The sequence below is a fragment of the Coregonus lavaretus genome (assembly GCF_964263955.1).
Source record: "Coregonus lavaretus genome assembly, chromosome: 21".
NCBI classification, from domain to species: domain Eukaryota; kingdom Metazoa; phylum Chordata; class Actinopteri; order Salmoniformes; family Salmonidae; genus Coregonus; species Coregonus lavaretus.
The window spans coordinates 15,487,908-15,503,956 of record NC_140008.1 but is presented as its reverse complement, the minus strand read 5'-3'; the positions used below and the strand labels follow the sequence as shown (position 1 = coordinate 15,503,956).

The 16,049-nt window shown below is 43.1% G+C and overlaps 1 long non-coding RNA gene across 1 annotated transcript in view; it reads right to left on the bottom strand.

Annotated features, from left to right (window-relative positions):
• Nucleotides 1–12,316: 12,316 nt before the first annotated feature.
• The window catches only part of LOC311148618, a 3,869-nt gene continuing 136 nt past the window's right edge, over nt 12,317–16,049 (bottom strand). The window contains exons 2-4 of the long non-coding RNA XR_014614935.1: nt 13,221–13,300; nt 12,574–12,613; nt 12,317–12,400 (exon numbers count right to left, since the gene is read on the bottom strand). This is a non-coding gene — a long non-coding RNA (uncharacterized lncRNA). The remainder of the gene's footprint in view (nt 12,401–12,573; nt 12,614–13,220; nt 13,301–16,049) is intronic.

Sequence of the window (16,049 nt, the reverse complement as noted above, 5' to 3'; positions counted from 1 at the left end):
CAAGGCCACGGATCTCACTTTTCATGAACAAAAATATAAACGCAACATGTAAAGTGTTGGCCCCATGTTTCATGAGATGAAATTTTAAAAATCTAGAAATGTACCATACACACAAAAACCTTATTTCTCTCAAATTTTGTGCACAAATTTGTTTACATCACTTTTAGCGAGCATTTCTCCTTTGCCAAGATAATCCATCCACCTGAAAGGTGTGGCATATCAAGAATCTGATTAAACAGCATGATCATTACACAGGTGCACCTTGTACTGGGGACAATAAAAGGCCACTTTAAAATGTGCAGTTTTTTGTCGCACAACACAATGCCACAGATGTCTCAAGTTTTTAGGGAGCGTGCAATTGGCATGTTGACTGCAGGAATGTCCACCAGACACCAGAGAATTTAATGTTAATTTCCCTACATAAGCTGCCTCCAACGTTGTTTTAGAGAATTTGGCAGTACGTCCAACCGGCCTCACAACCACAGACCACGTGTAACCACGCCAGCCCAGGACCTCCACATCCGGCTTCTTCACCTTTGGGATCGTCTGAGAGGGGGTGCTGAGGAGTATTTCTGTCTGTGGGGAAAAATGTATTCTGATTGGCTGGGCCTGGCTCCCCAGTGGGTGGGCCTATGCCCTCCCAAGCCCACCCATGGCTGCACCCCTGCCCAGTCATGTGAAATCCAAAGATTAGGGCCTAATGATTTCCTTAAATGAACTGTAACCCAGTAAAATCTTTGAAATTGTTGCATGTTGCGTTCATATTTATGTTCAGTATTTAGAGATCTGGGGAAATATGCAATGTCATGTGTATCCAGCCAGGAGATCCATTGTAGGCTTGCAGACAGGCTTTTTGGTTATGCTACAGTGACACCTGTTGGTATGAAGCACAATTGCAACATTTTTCTTGTGTCTTTTTTCTTGCACTTTCTGTGCACTCTTGTCTGGTTCCCTTTGAGTTATTGAAAATGGTCAAATAGTTAATGGGTAGAGAGTAACATTTGCTTGATTAGCTATTCAACTGTGAACTACAGGTTGGGAGCTAGTACCTCTCCCACTTTGGCCCCTAGTGAAAACACAGAGTAACACCTACAGTGAGGGAAAAAAGTATTTGATCCCCTGCTGATTTTGTACGTTTGCCCACTGACAAAGAAATGATCAGTCTATAATTTTAATGGTAGGTTTATTTGAACAGTGAGAGACAGTATAACAACAACAAAAATCCAGAAAAACGCATGTCAAAAATGTTATAAATTGATTTGCATTTTAATGAGGGAAATAACTATTTGACCCCTCTCAATCAGAAAGATTTCTGGCTCCCAGGTGTCTTTTATACAGGTAACGAGCTGAGATTAGGAGCACACTCTTAAAGGGAGTGCTCCTAATCTCAGCTTGTTACCTGTATAAAAGACACCTGTCCACAGAAGCAATCAATCAATCAGATTCCAAACTCTCCACCATGGCCAACACCAAAGAGCTCTCCAAGGATGTCAGGGACAAGATTGTAGACCTACACAAGGCTGGAATGGGCTACAAGTCCATCGCCAAGCAGCTTGGTGAGAAGGTGACAACAGTTGGTGCGATTGTTCGCAAATGGAAGAAACACAAAAGAACTGTCAATCTCCCTCGGCCTGGGGCTCCATGCAAGATCTCACCTTGTGGAGTTGCAATGATCATGACAACGATGAGGAATCAGCCCAGAACTACTTGTCAATGATCTCAAGGCAGCTGGGACCATAGTCACCAAGAAAACAATTGGTAACACACTACGCCGTGAAGGACTGAAATCCTGCAGCACCCACAAGGTCCCCCTGCTCAAGAAAGCACATATACAGGGCCGTCTGAAGTTTGCCAATGAACATCTGAATGATTCAGAGGAGAACTGGGTGAAAGTGTTGTGGTCAGATGAGACCAAAATCGAGCTCTTTGCCATCAACTCAACTCGCAATGTTTGGAGGAGGAGGAATGCTGCCTATGACCCCAAGAACACCATCCCCACCGTCAAACATGGAGATGGAAACATTATGCTTTGGGGGTGTTTTTCTTCTAAGGGGACAGGACAACTTCACCGCATCAAAGGGACGATGGACGGGGCCATGTACCGTCAAATCTTGGGTGAGAACCTCCTTCCCTCAGCCAGGGCATTGAAAATGGGTCGTGGATGGGTATTCCAGCATGACAATGACCCAAAACACACGGCCAAGGCAACAAAGGAGTCACTCAATAATAAGCACATTAAGGTCCTGGAGTGGCCTAGCCAGTCTCCAGACCTTAATCCCATAGAAAATCTATGGAGGGAGCTGAAGGTTAGAGTTGCCAAACGTCAGCCTCGAAACCTTAATGACTTGGAGAAGATCTGCAAAGAAGAGTGGAACAAAATCCCTCCTGAGATGTGTGCAAACCTGGTGGCCAACTACAAGAAACGTCTGACCTCTGTGATTGCCAACAAGGGTTTTGCCACCAAGTACTGAGTCATGTTTTGCAGAGGGGTCAAATACTTATTTCCCTCATTAAAATACAAATCAATTTCTAACATTTTTGACATGCGTTTTTCTGGATTTTTTTGTTGTTATTCTGTCTCTCACTGTTCAAATAAACATACCATTAATATTATAGACTGATCATGTCTTTGTCAGTGGGCAAACATACAAAATTAGCAGGGGATCAAATACTTTTTTCCCTCACTGTACAGCAGCTAGTTTGAGATGCGATTAAATATACAACAGAGAAAAGAGCAGGGGCAATGCCACTGTTGATAGAAGGCAAAGCAGGTGTGATCCGGTTGTGACCAGATGATGTGATTAGGGACGTGTGCTGCATCACGTAGCTACCGCTCATACACAAACACACGTGCGCACACACACACACACACACAGATTCTTATCAACACCAGCCACCCCAGTGGTGACTCACTACCCACTGGGCACAGACGTCAGCTCAACATCTAGTTTTGATTTACATTTGGTTGAGTTGTCAACTAACGTGAATTCAACGTGAAATCAACAAAAACATGTCAACATGTCATTGGATTTAGGCTAAAAGTTGGGTGAAAAAAATACGAAATGTCCTTACGTTGATTCAATTTGGAAATCCAATCAGTTTTTCACATTGATTCAGTGTCATCACATTGATATATTTTTCGTTGAAATTACTTGGAAACAACGTTGATTCAACCAATTCTTGCCCAGTTGGTAGTTACTGTAGACTATCTATCTCATTACTTGCTTCATGAACAGTAAATAGAATAAATAAATGTCAAAACATGAGAATCAATGGTTAGAATGGCCCCCAGATAGCTTTGGTCAGACTCCTTTTTCTTTTAATGTCACACTGTGTGAATGTGATCTGAAGTTTCTCACTTTATGAAAGCAAAATAGATTGCATAGAAAGTCTATGAGATCTAGTTTCAAGGTTTTGCCTGCAGGATGTGCTCACTGGTCTCCCATTGCTAACGGCTGTATCCCAAATGGAACCCTATTGCCTATATAGTGCACTTCTTCTGACAAAAGTGGTGCACTATAGACTATAGGGAAAATGGTGCCACTTAGGATGCTGCCAAACACTGTTGCTGGGAAGGGTATAGTCTACTATCTTGTGCTGCTGAAGATAAAACTGAAACGGCAGGTCACATGATATTCATGATGAAGCAGCGAGCAACTGAACTAACTGGGGTTGAGATTTATGCCAGCAGGCCTACATTCAATGAAACAGTACCTTCTTTATTTCTTTATATAGACAGTCAAGGAGTATTAGTCTCGTTCCCAACTAGAAGCCTGGCTAACGGGGCTATAGGGCACAGTAATCTTTATCTTTCTCTCCAACTTTTTGTGTATATAAGTACGTGTGCGCACGTGCATGCTTGTGAGAGTGTGTGTATGCGTGCATCTCCATCTCTCCAGTCAAAGACTCAATCATGGACACTCTTACTGACAGTTGTGGCTGCTTCGCGTGACGTATTGACGTATTGTTGTCTCTACCTTCTTGCCCTTTGTTTTATGCTGCTACCATGTTGTGCTGATAAGTTATTTTCCTGAGGATGGCTCACCCCTCACAGTTCTGGGTGACTTTAACCTCCCTACGTCTGCCTTTGACTCATTTCTCTCTGCCTCCTTCATTCCACTCCTTTCCTCTTTTGACCTCACCCTCTCACCGTCCCCCCCTACTCACAAGGCAGGCAATACGCTTGACCTCATCTTTACTAGATGCTGTTCTTCTACTAATCTCACTGCAACTCCCCTCCAAGTCTCTGACCACTACTTTGTATCCTTTTCTCTCTCGCTCTCCTCCAACACTACTCACTCTGCCCCTACTCAGATGGTAATGTGCCGTCGCAACCTTCGCTCTCTCTCTCCTGCTACTCTCTCCGCTTCCATCCTATCATCTACTCCCTCTGCTAAATCCTTCTCCCTCCGATCTCCTGATTCTGCCTCCTCAAATCTCCTCTCCTCCCTTTCTGCATATTTTGACTCTCTATGTCCCCTATCCTCCCGGCCGGCTCGGTCCTCCCCTCCTGCTCCGTGGCTTGACGACTCATTGCGAGCTCACAGAAGAGGGCTCCGAGCAGCCGAGCGGAAATGGAGGAAAGCTAGACTCCCTGCGAACCTTTCATCTTTTCACTCCCTCCTCTCTACATTCTCTTCCTCTGTTTCCGCTGTTAAAGCCACTTTCTACCACTCTAAATTTCAAGCCTCTGCCTCTAACCCTAGGAAGCTCTTTGCCACCTTCTCCTCCCTGCTGAATCCTCCTCCTCCTCCCCCTTCCTCCTCCCTCTCTGTGGATGACTTCGTCAACCATTTTTAAAAGAAGGTTGACGACATCTGATCCTCATTTATTAAGTCAAACCACTGGTCCTGCTCACACTGCCCTACCCTATGCTTTGACTTCTTTCTCCCCTCTCTCTCCAGATGAAATCTTGCGACATGTGACGGCCGGCCACCCAACAACTTGCCCGCTTGACCCTATCCCCTCCTCTCTTCTCCAGACCATTTCTGGAGACCTTCTCCCTTACCTAACCACGCTCATCAACTCATCCTTGACCGCTGGCCATGTCCCTTCCGTCTTCAAGAGCGCGAGAGTTGCACCCCTCCTCAAAAAACCTACACTCGATCCCTCCAATGTCAACAACTACAGACCAGTATCCCTTCTTTCTTTTCTCTCCAAAACTCTTGAGCATGCCGTCTCCAGCCAACTCTCCTGCTATCTCTCTCAGAATTACCTTCTTGATCCAAACCAGTCAGGTTTCAAGACTGGTCATTCAACTGAGACTGCTCTTCTCTGTGTCACGGAGGCTCTCCGCACTGCTAAAGCTAACTCTCTCTCCTCTGCTCTTATCCTTCTAGACCTATCCGCTGCCTTTGTTACTGTGAACCATCAGATCCTCCTCTCCACCCTCTCCGAGTTGGGCATCTCCGGCGCTGCTCACTCTTGGATTGCGTCCTATGTGACAGGTGGCTCCTACCAGGTGGCATGGCGAGAATCTGTCTCCGCACCACGTGCTCTCACCACTGGTGTCCCCCAGGGCTCAGTTCTAGGCCCTCTCCTATTCTCTCTATACACCAAGTCACTTGGCTCTGTCATATCCTCACATGGTCTCTCCTATCATTGCTACGCAGACGACACACAATTCATTTTCTCCTTTCCCCCTTCTGATAACCAGGTGGCGAATCGCATCTCTGCATGTCTGGCAGACATATCAGTGTGGATGTCGGATCACCACCTCAAGCTGATCCTCGGCAAGACGGAGCTGCTCTTCCTCCCGGGGAAGGACTGCCCGCTCCATGATCTCGCCATCACGGTTGACAACTCCATTGTGTCCTCCTCCCAGAGTGCAAATAACCTTGGCGTGACCCTGGACATCACCCTGTCATTCTCCGCTAACATCAAAGCGGTGACCCGATCCTGCAGGTTCATGCTATTCAACATTTGCAGAGTACGACCCTACCTTACACAGAAAACGGTACAGGTCCTAAAACAGGCACTTGTCATCTCCCGTCTGGATTACTGCAACTCGCTGTTGGCTGGGCTCCCTGCCTGTGCCATTAAACCCCTACAATTTATCCAGAACGCTGCAGCCCGTCTGGTGTTCAACCTTCCCAAGTTCTCTCATGTCACCCCGCTCCTCCACACACTCCACTGGCTTCCAGTTGAGGCTCGCATCTACTACAAGACCATGGTGCTTGCCTACGGAGATATGAGGGGAACGGCACCTCCTTACCTTCAGGCTCTGATCAGACCCTACACCCAAACGAGGGCACTATGTTCATCCACCTCTGGCCTGCTAGCCCCCCTACCTCTACGGAAGCACGGTTCCCGCTCAGCCCAGTCAAAGCTATTCGCTGCTCTGGCACCCCAATGGTGGAACAAGCTCCCCCACGACGCCAGGACAGCGGAGTCACTGACCACCTTCCGGAGACACTTGAAACCCTACCTCTTTAAAGAATACCTGGAATAGTAGAAAAGTAATCCTTCAACACCCCCCCACCCCCCCCATAAAAAAAGTAAAAAAAAGTGGTTGTCCCACTGGCTATCATAAGTTGAATGCACCAATTTGTAAGTCGCTCTGGATAAGAGTGTCTGCTAAATGATGTAAATGTAAAAAATGTAAAATGCTGCTACCATGTTGTGTTGCTACCATGCTGTGTCGCCATGCTATGTTGTTGTCTTAGGTCTCTCTTTATGTAGCGTTGTGGTGTCTCTCTTGTCGTGATGTGTGTTTTGTCCAATATTTGTATTTAATTTTTTTCCTTTTGGTAGGCCGTCATTATAAATAAGAATTTGTTCTTAACTGACTTGCCTAGTTAAATAAAGGTTAAATAAATACAAATCCTCTGGCAGCAAACTGCAGGTCAATAATCTTGCTCTCTGTCCCACAATTGTCTCATTAATTAAGATGGCAACACAATATTGCTTTCATTCTAACAGAAGCTTTTGTGGTACTCAAATACAATGTGACTTGAGTTTGAAAAACACACTGGAGGGCAACTCCAGGAAGCGTAGAAAGAGAAATGAAGAAACCCCCAAGGAAATAAACTCCATCTCTCTCTACCTCCTCCTCTTCCGCCTCTCTCCCTCCTCCTCCTCCTCCTCTCCTTCTCTCCCCCTCCATCTACTCCCTATACAGTCAATTACCGAGCTAGAAGAATGATTGATCATTTTACAAACCAACTGCTTGAGGGACCCCGTTCAATAATGACAAACATTCCTCACAGCAATGCTTCATTTTGTTTCGCAGTCTGTAATGCCACTAAGGATGGGTGTAGTCCCTGAAGCCAGATCCTATTGATCGAGAAAGTCAGATCCATTTCACAAAAAAACACAATCAATAACCACAGCTGTGCACAGACAATATAAAATGCTTCAATCATAAATAGATCAGTGATATGACAGAGGACAAATAATACATATGTCGGGTTATAACCAATAATTACTGTATGCATGCTTCTTACTGTGTGTTTGAGTGTGTACTGTGTGTACACAAAGTGATCCACAATAAGTTGGGAGCATCAATGATTAGGAACAGTATCTCATACAGTAGTAAATAGCATAAAAAGTCATCCATGGATTATCAAACTCATACAGTAGTTTTCTCATGTGTTTTCTCTTTTCCCAAATGTGTTATTATGGACATTCATTTGTACACAAGGAGATAGACACAGAATAAGAAGCCCACAGCACAGCTGCTTTAGACTCAAATGACTCCAAAGTAATCAATTCCCATGTCCTGTCTATAATCATGTGTGGCATCATGAACAGTATACCACTTCCATGAGATACAGTATATCCTAAGGTTGACAAGTGACCAGAATACAGCATATGGCAGGCCTCCATGGATGCTGCTTTGTTAATGCATTTTCTCCATCCTCCATCCATTTTCTCCAAGAGCTACATTCATATTGTACACTGATAGCTGCACTTGGTTATCAACTCCTGTGTTGATATTCTGTAGCAATGTTTCCTTTCCCAGTGTGGCTATTTCATATCCTTTTTTTCCATCCACTTCCCTCCCAGTCTTCCTAATCGAATAAAGCAGGATTAACTCAGTGACATTCACCCTTGTGTTACAGTACGACCGTCTGTAAAGGGCAGAGGAGTTGGCCAGAGCAGAGAAAATAGGAAGAGGCAGAGTGTATTGCACTGTGCACTGTGAAAGCCAAAGTCCAGGGGACTCTGATGCAGTGAAACTGGAGGAGCCTCAACAGAAAGGAAATTTAGACATCAACGAAAAGAGACATTGCTGCACTACGTCCCAGTGTTTGGTATGGTAGCCGGGTAGTGGCAGAACAGAAACTGTGGGGTGCTCTTTAATTGGTACCCATCACATTCTTAAGCCTCACCTGCAGCCTGACACATCATACAGTCGTTCATAATGAGTAATAAAGAGGCAAATTAAATGTGTTTACAGTAGGCAACCCTTTGCACAGCAATGTAGTTCAGATGTTAGTATTTTAAGGATCATTTTCAGTATCTGTACATATTAATCTGTACATATTTCCAATCAACTGTTCTTATGCGCAAGGGTTCTACATTTGAAACAATATTCCGGTTTGCATTTTACATACAAATAGGAAAGACAACATTTTACAAATTGCAGATGGAGAGTTTAACGCACCGTAAAAATTACATTTCTTTGCTACAATGGCCGATAAGAGGGTCATTCCACGAAAAGAGTGCCTTTTGCATCCCTTTATCAGTAGCAGTCAGTGCATCCACGGAAGGATGGGTACCACAAGTCCCCATCCGTTTGGTACCAAAAGTTTAAAGTTTTAGACATTAAATGCAAGTAGTTTAAAAAGCAATAGCAGCAACCAACTAGAAAATAACACAACACAATCTCCAAATGGGTTATAGAAGGTTGTTTTTACAGTATCTCAGAAAAAAAGAAAACTGGGTGACCTAAAAGACTCCATAGTCACAAAAGTAAATAACACTTCTTGTTTTTGAGCCGCTGTGTGGATTCACCCCTCTCCCTCTCACTGCATAAACATCTATCTACACCAGCCACACTATGAATCCTTAACTCTCAGTTGGAAATAGATGCAATTGGATTAAATAAATAATATATGCCATTTAGAAGACACTTTCATCCAAAGCAACTTACAGGTATGTATTTTATGTACATATGGTCCCGAGAGTCGAAAACCACTATCCTGGCATTGCAAGAGCCATGCTCTACCAACTGAACTACAGAGGAAAACATGATTGCAGAGCCCAGGGGCGGATTGGCCATCTGGCAATTCTGACAAATGCCAGATGGGCTGGACCATTCTTTTGTTTTGTGGGCTGGTCGAAATATACACCTACAAAAAATAAATATATATATATATATATATATATATATATATATATATATATATATATATATATATATATACAGATTTTTAAAAAGAAAAAGCTGACATGGCCGACAGCCCATTGATCTGTTAAGATCTTTTTTCAACATTTTTGCCCAATTTCTCTGTTATACTAATCTATAATGAGCCTTTGACTGATCAGTGGGAAATGGCCTGAGCTGAAAACTCAGTAACTCACATTCATCAGCAAAGAGACCTGCTCAGACTCTGTCATCAGTTAGACAGACAAGACCATGGATCGTAAAAAATGGTAAGGGTGCCTATAAACATAGAAAGAGCACATTCTACGTTGTCACCTCACTCAAAACGTCCTAATTTTAGGGCGGCTAAAACCATGATTTGGTCAAACATTAAAATGCATTATCCTCATGATTCCTGTAATGAAAGTGTGTGCCCCGCCCCTGTGCCTGTTTTGCTCGGGCCTGCTGCTGTAATGAGCGAGCCACTCTCCTCTCCCCCCATGCGCTTGAGAGACAAATTTGATCTGATCATATAACATTTAAAAATTGCAATTGCGAGAAAAACACAGCTTTGGAAACTTTGTCCCCTTGTCCCTGTCGAGGAGAGGAGGGTCTCAGCTTTCTGTAGCTATCTTTTCTATTTCTCAGCTCTCAATATTCAGCTCAATAGCAACTATTTTACAACCTAGATATTGGATATGGCTTTGAGATATGGGGCTCTATTTTCGGCTGGCATTAAGGCGACGCTAGTGTCAAATGCATGTTAGTTTGCAATTTCGTCATGTATAAACTGGCGCACTGGCATTTTCCAGCCCTAACGCCAGATTTGGCAATTTACCTGTCTTATATCAGCTTTTTTGTGCTCAGATGGGCGAGGTGGAAATATCTGAGGTGTGTCCATAAAAACAGGATCCAAAGTGCTAATTTCAGGCAGCGCTGATAGGGATATTTAAGACCAACCAAAGCTGGTTTTAGCAGTAACGCAGTTGGTTATGGCATGAATTTTGACAGCGGAAATGCAGCCTATCCGGCCGTGATGGACATTGCCCATATGTGGATGGACCAAAAGTAGCCTAATGTGCTTTTGGTGCCTGTATACTTAGTATTTAGAAACATAAAAAAAGTAATTTCTCCCCCCCATTTCGTTTTATTTGATTAAAAACCAAGCATATCCTCCCCTCCTCTCAATGAAGGCTTTTTTAGTCTGCCCAATGCAATTGCGAAGTAGTCAAGACTGTTGATATAGGGTTTGGCTCCTGAGACCGCTTGGATATAAATCTTAATCACCAAAGCTTTATTAAAATATCAAGTTTGAGAGGAATAAAACAGTGAGCTGACATTGCATTGTAGGCAGGCCCACATTATTTTAGCCATACAGGTCCCGTTTTGGATGTGTGTAAAACCCTCCACAGTCTGCATTGTTTTAATATTATATGCCCTCGAGGAGAAATTATGGTGCCTGTAAGTGTGACATAGCCTATTTAAAACAAGTTGTTGTTTCATTTTGTTTAGAATTTGATTATAATTATTTGTTCTCTTTTTAGGCCTTATCAATAATGAATTTAATCTTGCTTATTGACAATGTTTGGTATGTCCATGCTCAGCCATAATGCAATTTACAGTAGGCCTAGCCCCTATATCAGTGTGAATGCTATTGAAGCCATGCAATTACTTAGAACAATGTGGACTGCAAATGGGTTCAAATTAGCCTATTTAGCAAAGATGGGATAGGTCTACATTTTAACGAACTATAACTGACTAACATTGGAATTGGAGTTGATTCCAAGGCAATACATAAAAGACAGTAAATACACAACCTGAAGCAACCACATATTTCCCCATGGATCATGTTCTGATTGGCCAGTGAGGGGCCAAGCCTCGACACACCCACAACTTGTTTATTCATCAAAACCCAGCCCTTTTGCGCCAACGCCAGCAAGTGCGCCGATAATTGTGAAAGTGAAAATAGCAAAAATATTGCTGATACACCCTGAACCTATAGCGCCACCGCCTGCGCTTAGATTTACCATTGTGTTAGGTTTGTTCAAATAGAGCCCATGGAGCGGCACGTGCCCGAAATGTGCACCAGCCATTGCAAAGGCATATGCCTATAGGTCTCATGGGTAGTAGCCTACAACTGCAAAGTTATTTTAGGACATTACATTTACTGTTGGATAAATGGCTACTAGCAGAGGGTATTATATTTAGAGTTAGCAATCTAATTAATGTGTTTTCAGTTTCCACTTCCTCAGGTGTTGAACCCCAAATTAATTTGCCTATGATATTAGTTAGTGCACATAAAGATGTATGTAATTAATCTCTATTGAAATAATACACGTATGGAAATTCTGGAGTCCTATTTTGACAGTAGAATATAGCAACTATAGTCTAACTGTCAACCCAAAATTCATGACAATCACTGGATTAGGTTGCACAAAATATCTTGAGTCATGCATTCCTGCTTGGATGTGTTAGATGAAACAACTTATTACACTTCTTAGTAAAGCACCATGAATGACTTTATGAGATGATTACTCATGATTTGGGTCCAACCAAATCATGGGCTGGTGCCACCAACTGTAACTGGGGGGGAGTTAGCGGCGCTTGCAGTAATGTGGGCTGGTGTGGATAAAATGCCAGGGTCGAATTCTTGTCTCAGTCCGCCGCTGGCAGAGCCTGTCGAGGAGGAGTCTCAGAGTGGCTGTGTGTGTCTCATGTCTCTTCCTGAACCCAAGAAGCTGCACCAGAACATTGACCTAGAGGCCAGGATGTTGGTCCCAATGCTCACTGTCTCCCCACGGCCACCCAACTGCGCTGATTCTGCTGTCCAGCTCCATGTGAGGGTCAAGAAGGGCAAAGAATCCTCAAACAAAGGCATCCATTGAGGCTCCACTCGGTGCCACTCTGAAGCAGTTTCCTCAGGACCCAAGTAGGCTGACCTCATATCTGCCTGATGGTCCGGGCCCAGGGAACGGTCTCTCACTCTTTCGGAGGCTGTATTGTGATGGGGAGTCAGTAATCCGAGCACACTCCTCCTTTCAACGTGTGAATTTAATGTCCCTGTATGTTCTGAATAATGTATCTACAGTCCTGGAAAGAAGAATAACACACATACAGACAGTCAGACAGAGGTCATAGCCAGCCACCACGTTACGTAAGATGTTATTTGAGTACAACATTTATAACCAGTGCAGGCTGTCATTACATTGTGCTGTATTATCATGTCAAGAGGATAGAATGAAGGGATGGAAATGTTTCTGTACCTGTGTTGTATGTCAGTGAATCCCTTCTATATATTTTAGTCTACGGGGAGGGGGGAGGGGGGAGAGACAGATATACATCATAATAATGAACATTATAAACATTTTGAAATTAGGCTTTGAGTCAAAGTCCCTTGTGTTGCACACATAAACCCACACACGTACGCATGCATCCACCCACCGCCCCTCCACATCCTTATTGAAATCTACATTACCAAGAATTCACATCCTCAGGTTCCCAATCTGTCTCTTTCGAATAAGGACACAGATGCCACACTACTGGCATCAGATGTCTCCCCACTGGACACAGACGACAGTCCAATGTCTATTCCACATTGGTTCAACATAGTTTCATTGAAATGCAGTGGAAACAATGTTGGTTCAACCAGTGTGTGCCCAGTGGATCACTACTCCTAAACCATCAACAGCCATATGTTCCAATCTATTCTGGGCATCAACTAAGCAGACAATGCAATAATCTATAGCTAAAGAGGAGTGGTGTGTCCATGTCCACGAGTGGTAGATCATCTTATATGCCCTGTACAGTCAAAACTAGTGGAAACTATGTAACAACCAATCGTATTGCAATGCATAACTTACACCTTACAATATCCCCACTACACAGATGTCTTGCAGCTGTCATGTTGTACCTTTGCCTGTGGACTTGGACTGGCTGGCTGCCACAGTGGTCATGTCAGATGGTAGACCTACGTACACCCCGCCATAGTTCCTGAGAGAGGTAGTATGAAAAAAGGTCCACGGTCACATGAAAGTTCAAATCAAAGGTCACATGACACACAGATACTATACTGTGACAGACTACCACCAACAACAGGGTGTGATACGTGTTAGCACTGCAGTGTGTGTGTACAGTACGTAACCAAAACACATTAAAGAAGCAGCAGTCCTGGAGATGAAAATATGTATTTTCCGGATGTGAAAAAGACATATATTCCGGACGTTGAAAATAAATAATAGATTCTACAGCCAAATTTCAACTGCTATACATTGTCAATAAAGTAAGCATTATATAACAATAATAATTTTTCTCTTAATATAGGAAAGAGTCGCCAACTGAAGACTGCAACAGGGTGGTCCTCTGTAGCTCAATTGGTAGAGCATGGCACTTGTAACGCCAGGGTAGTGGGTTCGATCCCCGGGACCACCCATACGTAAAAATGTATGCGCACATGACTGTAAGTCGCTTTGGATTAAAGCGTCTGCTAAATGGCATATTAGTATTGATTATTGCTACCGTCTGTCACATGTGGTTATGTTAGCTTTTTCAGAAGCTTTCAAATGGGCATTTATGATGTTCAAAGTAGTCCAATCTACAGAATAAACCAACAGACCACTTCAACTACAATAATATTCTCAGTAAAGGTTACAGAAACATTTTCTTGCTATGACTGTGATGTTTTTATTTATCTACCTTAGTTTAATGCACTGAATGTAAGTCACTCTGGATAAGAGCGTCTGCTGAATGACCAAAATGTAAATGTAAAAACAAACACTTGCAAAGCATGCTGGGTATTATTCCAAACAAGTACAAATTTGGTCGGCGCGGACCAGATCCAAATCTGAACGAATCATAGACGTCTAGGCTATATTTCACAAGTTTGAACATCACAGTACAGTACGGCACAGTAGAGCACTGTAGAGCACAGTACAGTAGAGTAGAGTCCAATACAGTAGAGTTCAATTTAGTAGAGTATAGTAATGTACAGCACAGAAGAGCACAGTACAGTAGAGTGGAGTACAGTACAGTTTAATTCAGTAAAGTACAGTACAGTACAGTTTAATTTAGTAGAATAGAGTACAGTACAGTCGTGGTCAAAAGTTTTGAGAATGACACAAATATTAATTTTCACAAAGTCCGCTGCCTCAGGTTTTATGATGGCAATTTGCATATACTCCAGAATGTTATGAAGAGTGATCAGATGAATTGCAATTAATTGCAAAGTCTCTCTTTGCCATGAAAATGAACTTAATCCCCAAAAAACATTTCCACTGCATTTCAGCCCTGCCACAAAAGGACAAGCTGACATCATGTCAGTGATTCTCTCGTTAACACAGGTGAGAATGTTGACAAGGACAAGGCTGGAGATCACTCTGTCATGCTGATTGAGTTAGAATAACAGACTGGAAGCTTTAAAAGGAGGGTGGTGCTTGAAATCATTGTTCTTCCTCTGTTAACCATGGTTACCTGCAAGGAAACACATGCCGTCATCATTGCTTTGCACAAAAGGGGCTTCACAGGCAAGGATATTGCTGCTAGTAAGATTGCACCTAAATCAACCATTTATCGGATCATCAAGAACTTCAAGGAGAGAGGTTAAATTGTTGTGAAGCAGGCTTCAGGGCGCCCAAGAAAGTCCAGCAAGCGCCAGGATCGTCTCCTAAAGTTGATTCAGCTGCACGATTTTGCCTAAGAACACAGCCATGAATAAAGAATGGTACCAACACATCCTCCGAGAGCAACTTCTCCCAACCATCCAAGAACAGTTTGGTGATGAACAATGCCTTTTCTAGCATGATGGAGCACCTTGCCATAAGGCAAAAGTGATAACTAAGTGGCTTGGGGAACAAAACATCAACATTTTGGGTCCATGGCCAGGAAACTCCCCAGACCTTAATCCCATTGAGAACTTGTGGTCAATCCTCAAGAGGTGGGTGGACAAACAAAAACCCACACATTCTGACAAACTCCAAGCATTGATTATGCAAGAATGGGCTGCCATCAGTCAGGATGTGGCCCAGAAGTTAATTGACAGCATGCCAGGGCGGATTGCAGAGGTCTTGAAAAAGAAGGGTCAACACTTTAAATATTGACTCTTTGCATAAACGTAATGTAATTGTCAATAAAAGCCTTTGACACTTATGGAATGCTTGTAATTATACTTCAGTATACCATAGTAGCATCTGACAAAAATATCTAAAAACACTGAAGCAGCAAACTTTGTGAAGACCAATACTTGTGTCATTCTCAAAACTTTTGACCACGACTGTACAGTACAGTTTAGTTCAGTAAAGTAGAGTACATTAGAATAAAGTAGGGTACAATTCAGTGGACTATAATTTACTTTACTGTACCATACTCTATTGTACTGTATGCTACTGTACTGTACTATACTTTTCTTTACTGTACTGTAATGTCCTGTACTCTGCCTTGCTCTACTCTACTGTACTGTGTTGTCGAAACATACAGGTCTATAATTGGTTCAGATTTGGTGCAGTCCGGACCAAATCTGAACCAATTATAGACGTCTATGTTTAGGCCAAATATAGGCCAGTCCGGACTGGACATCTGTGGCCGTTGAAATCAAGGCCTGTCCAGACTGGACCAAATCTGAACCAAAAATAGATGTCTATAATTGATCCAAGTCCGAACTGCAAAAAAAAAAGACCATAAAAAGAAGGCCAGTTCGGACAGGACAAAAAAACTGACAGAAAGACGTCGCCGTCGGTAAATGCTTAGT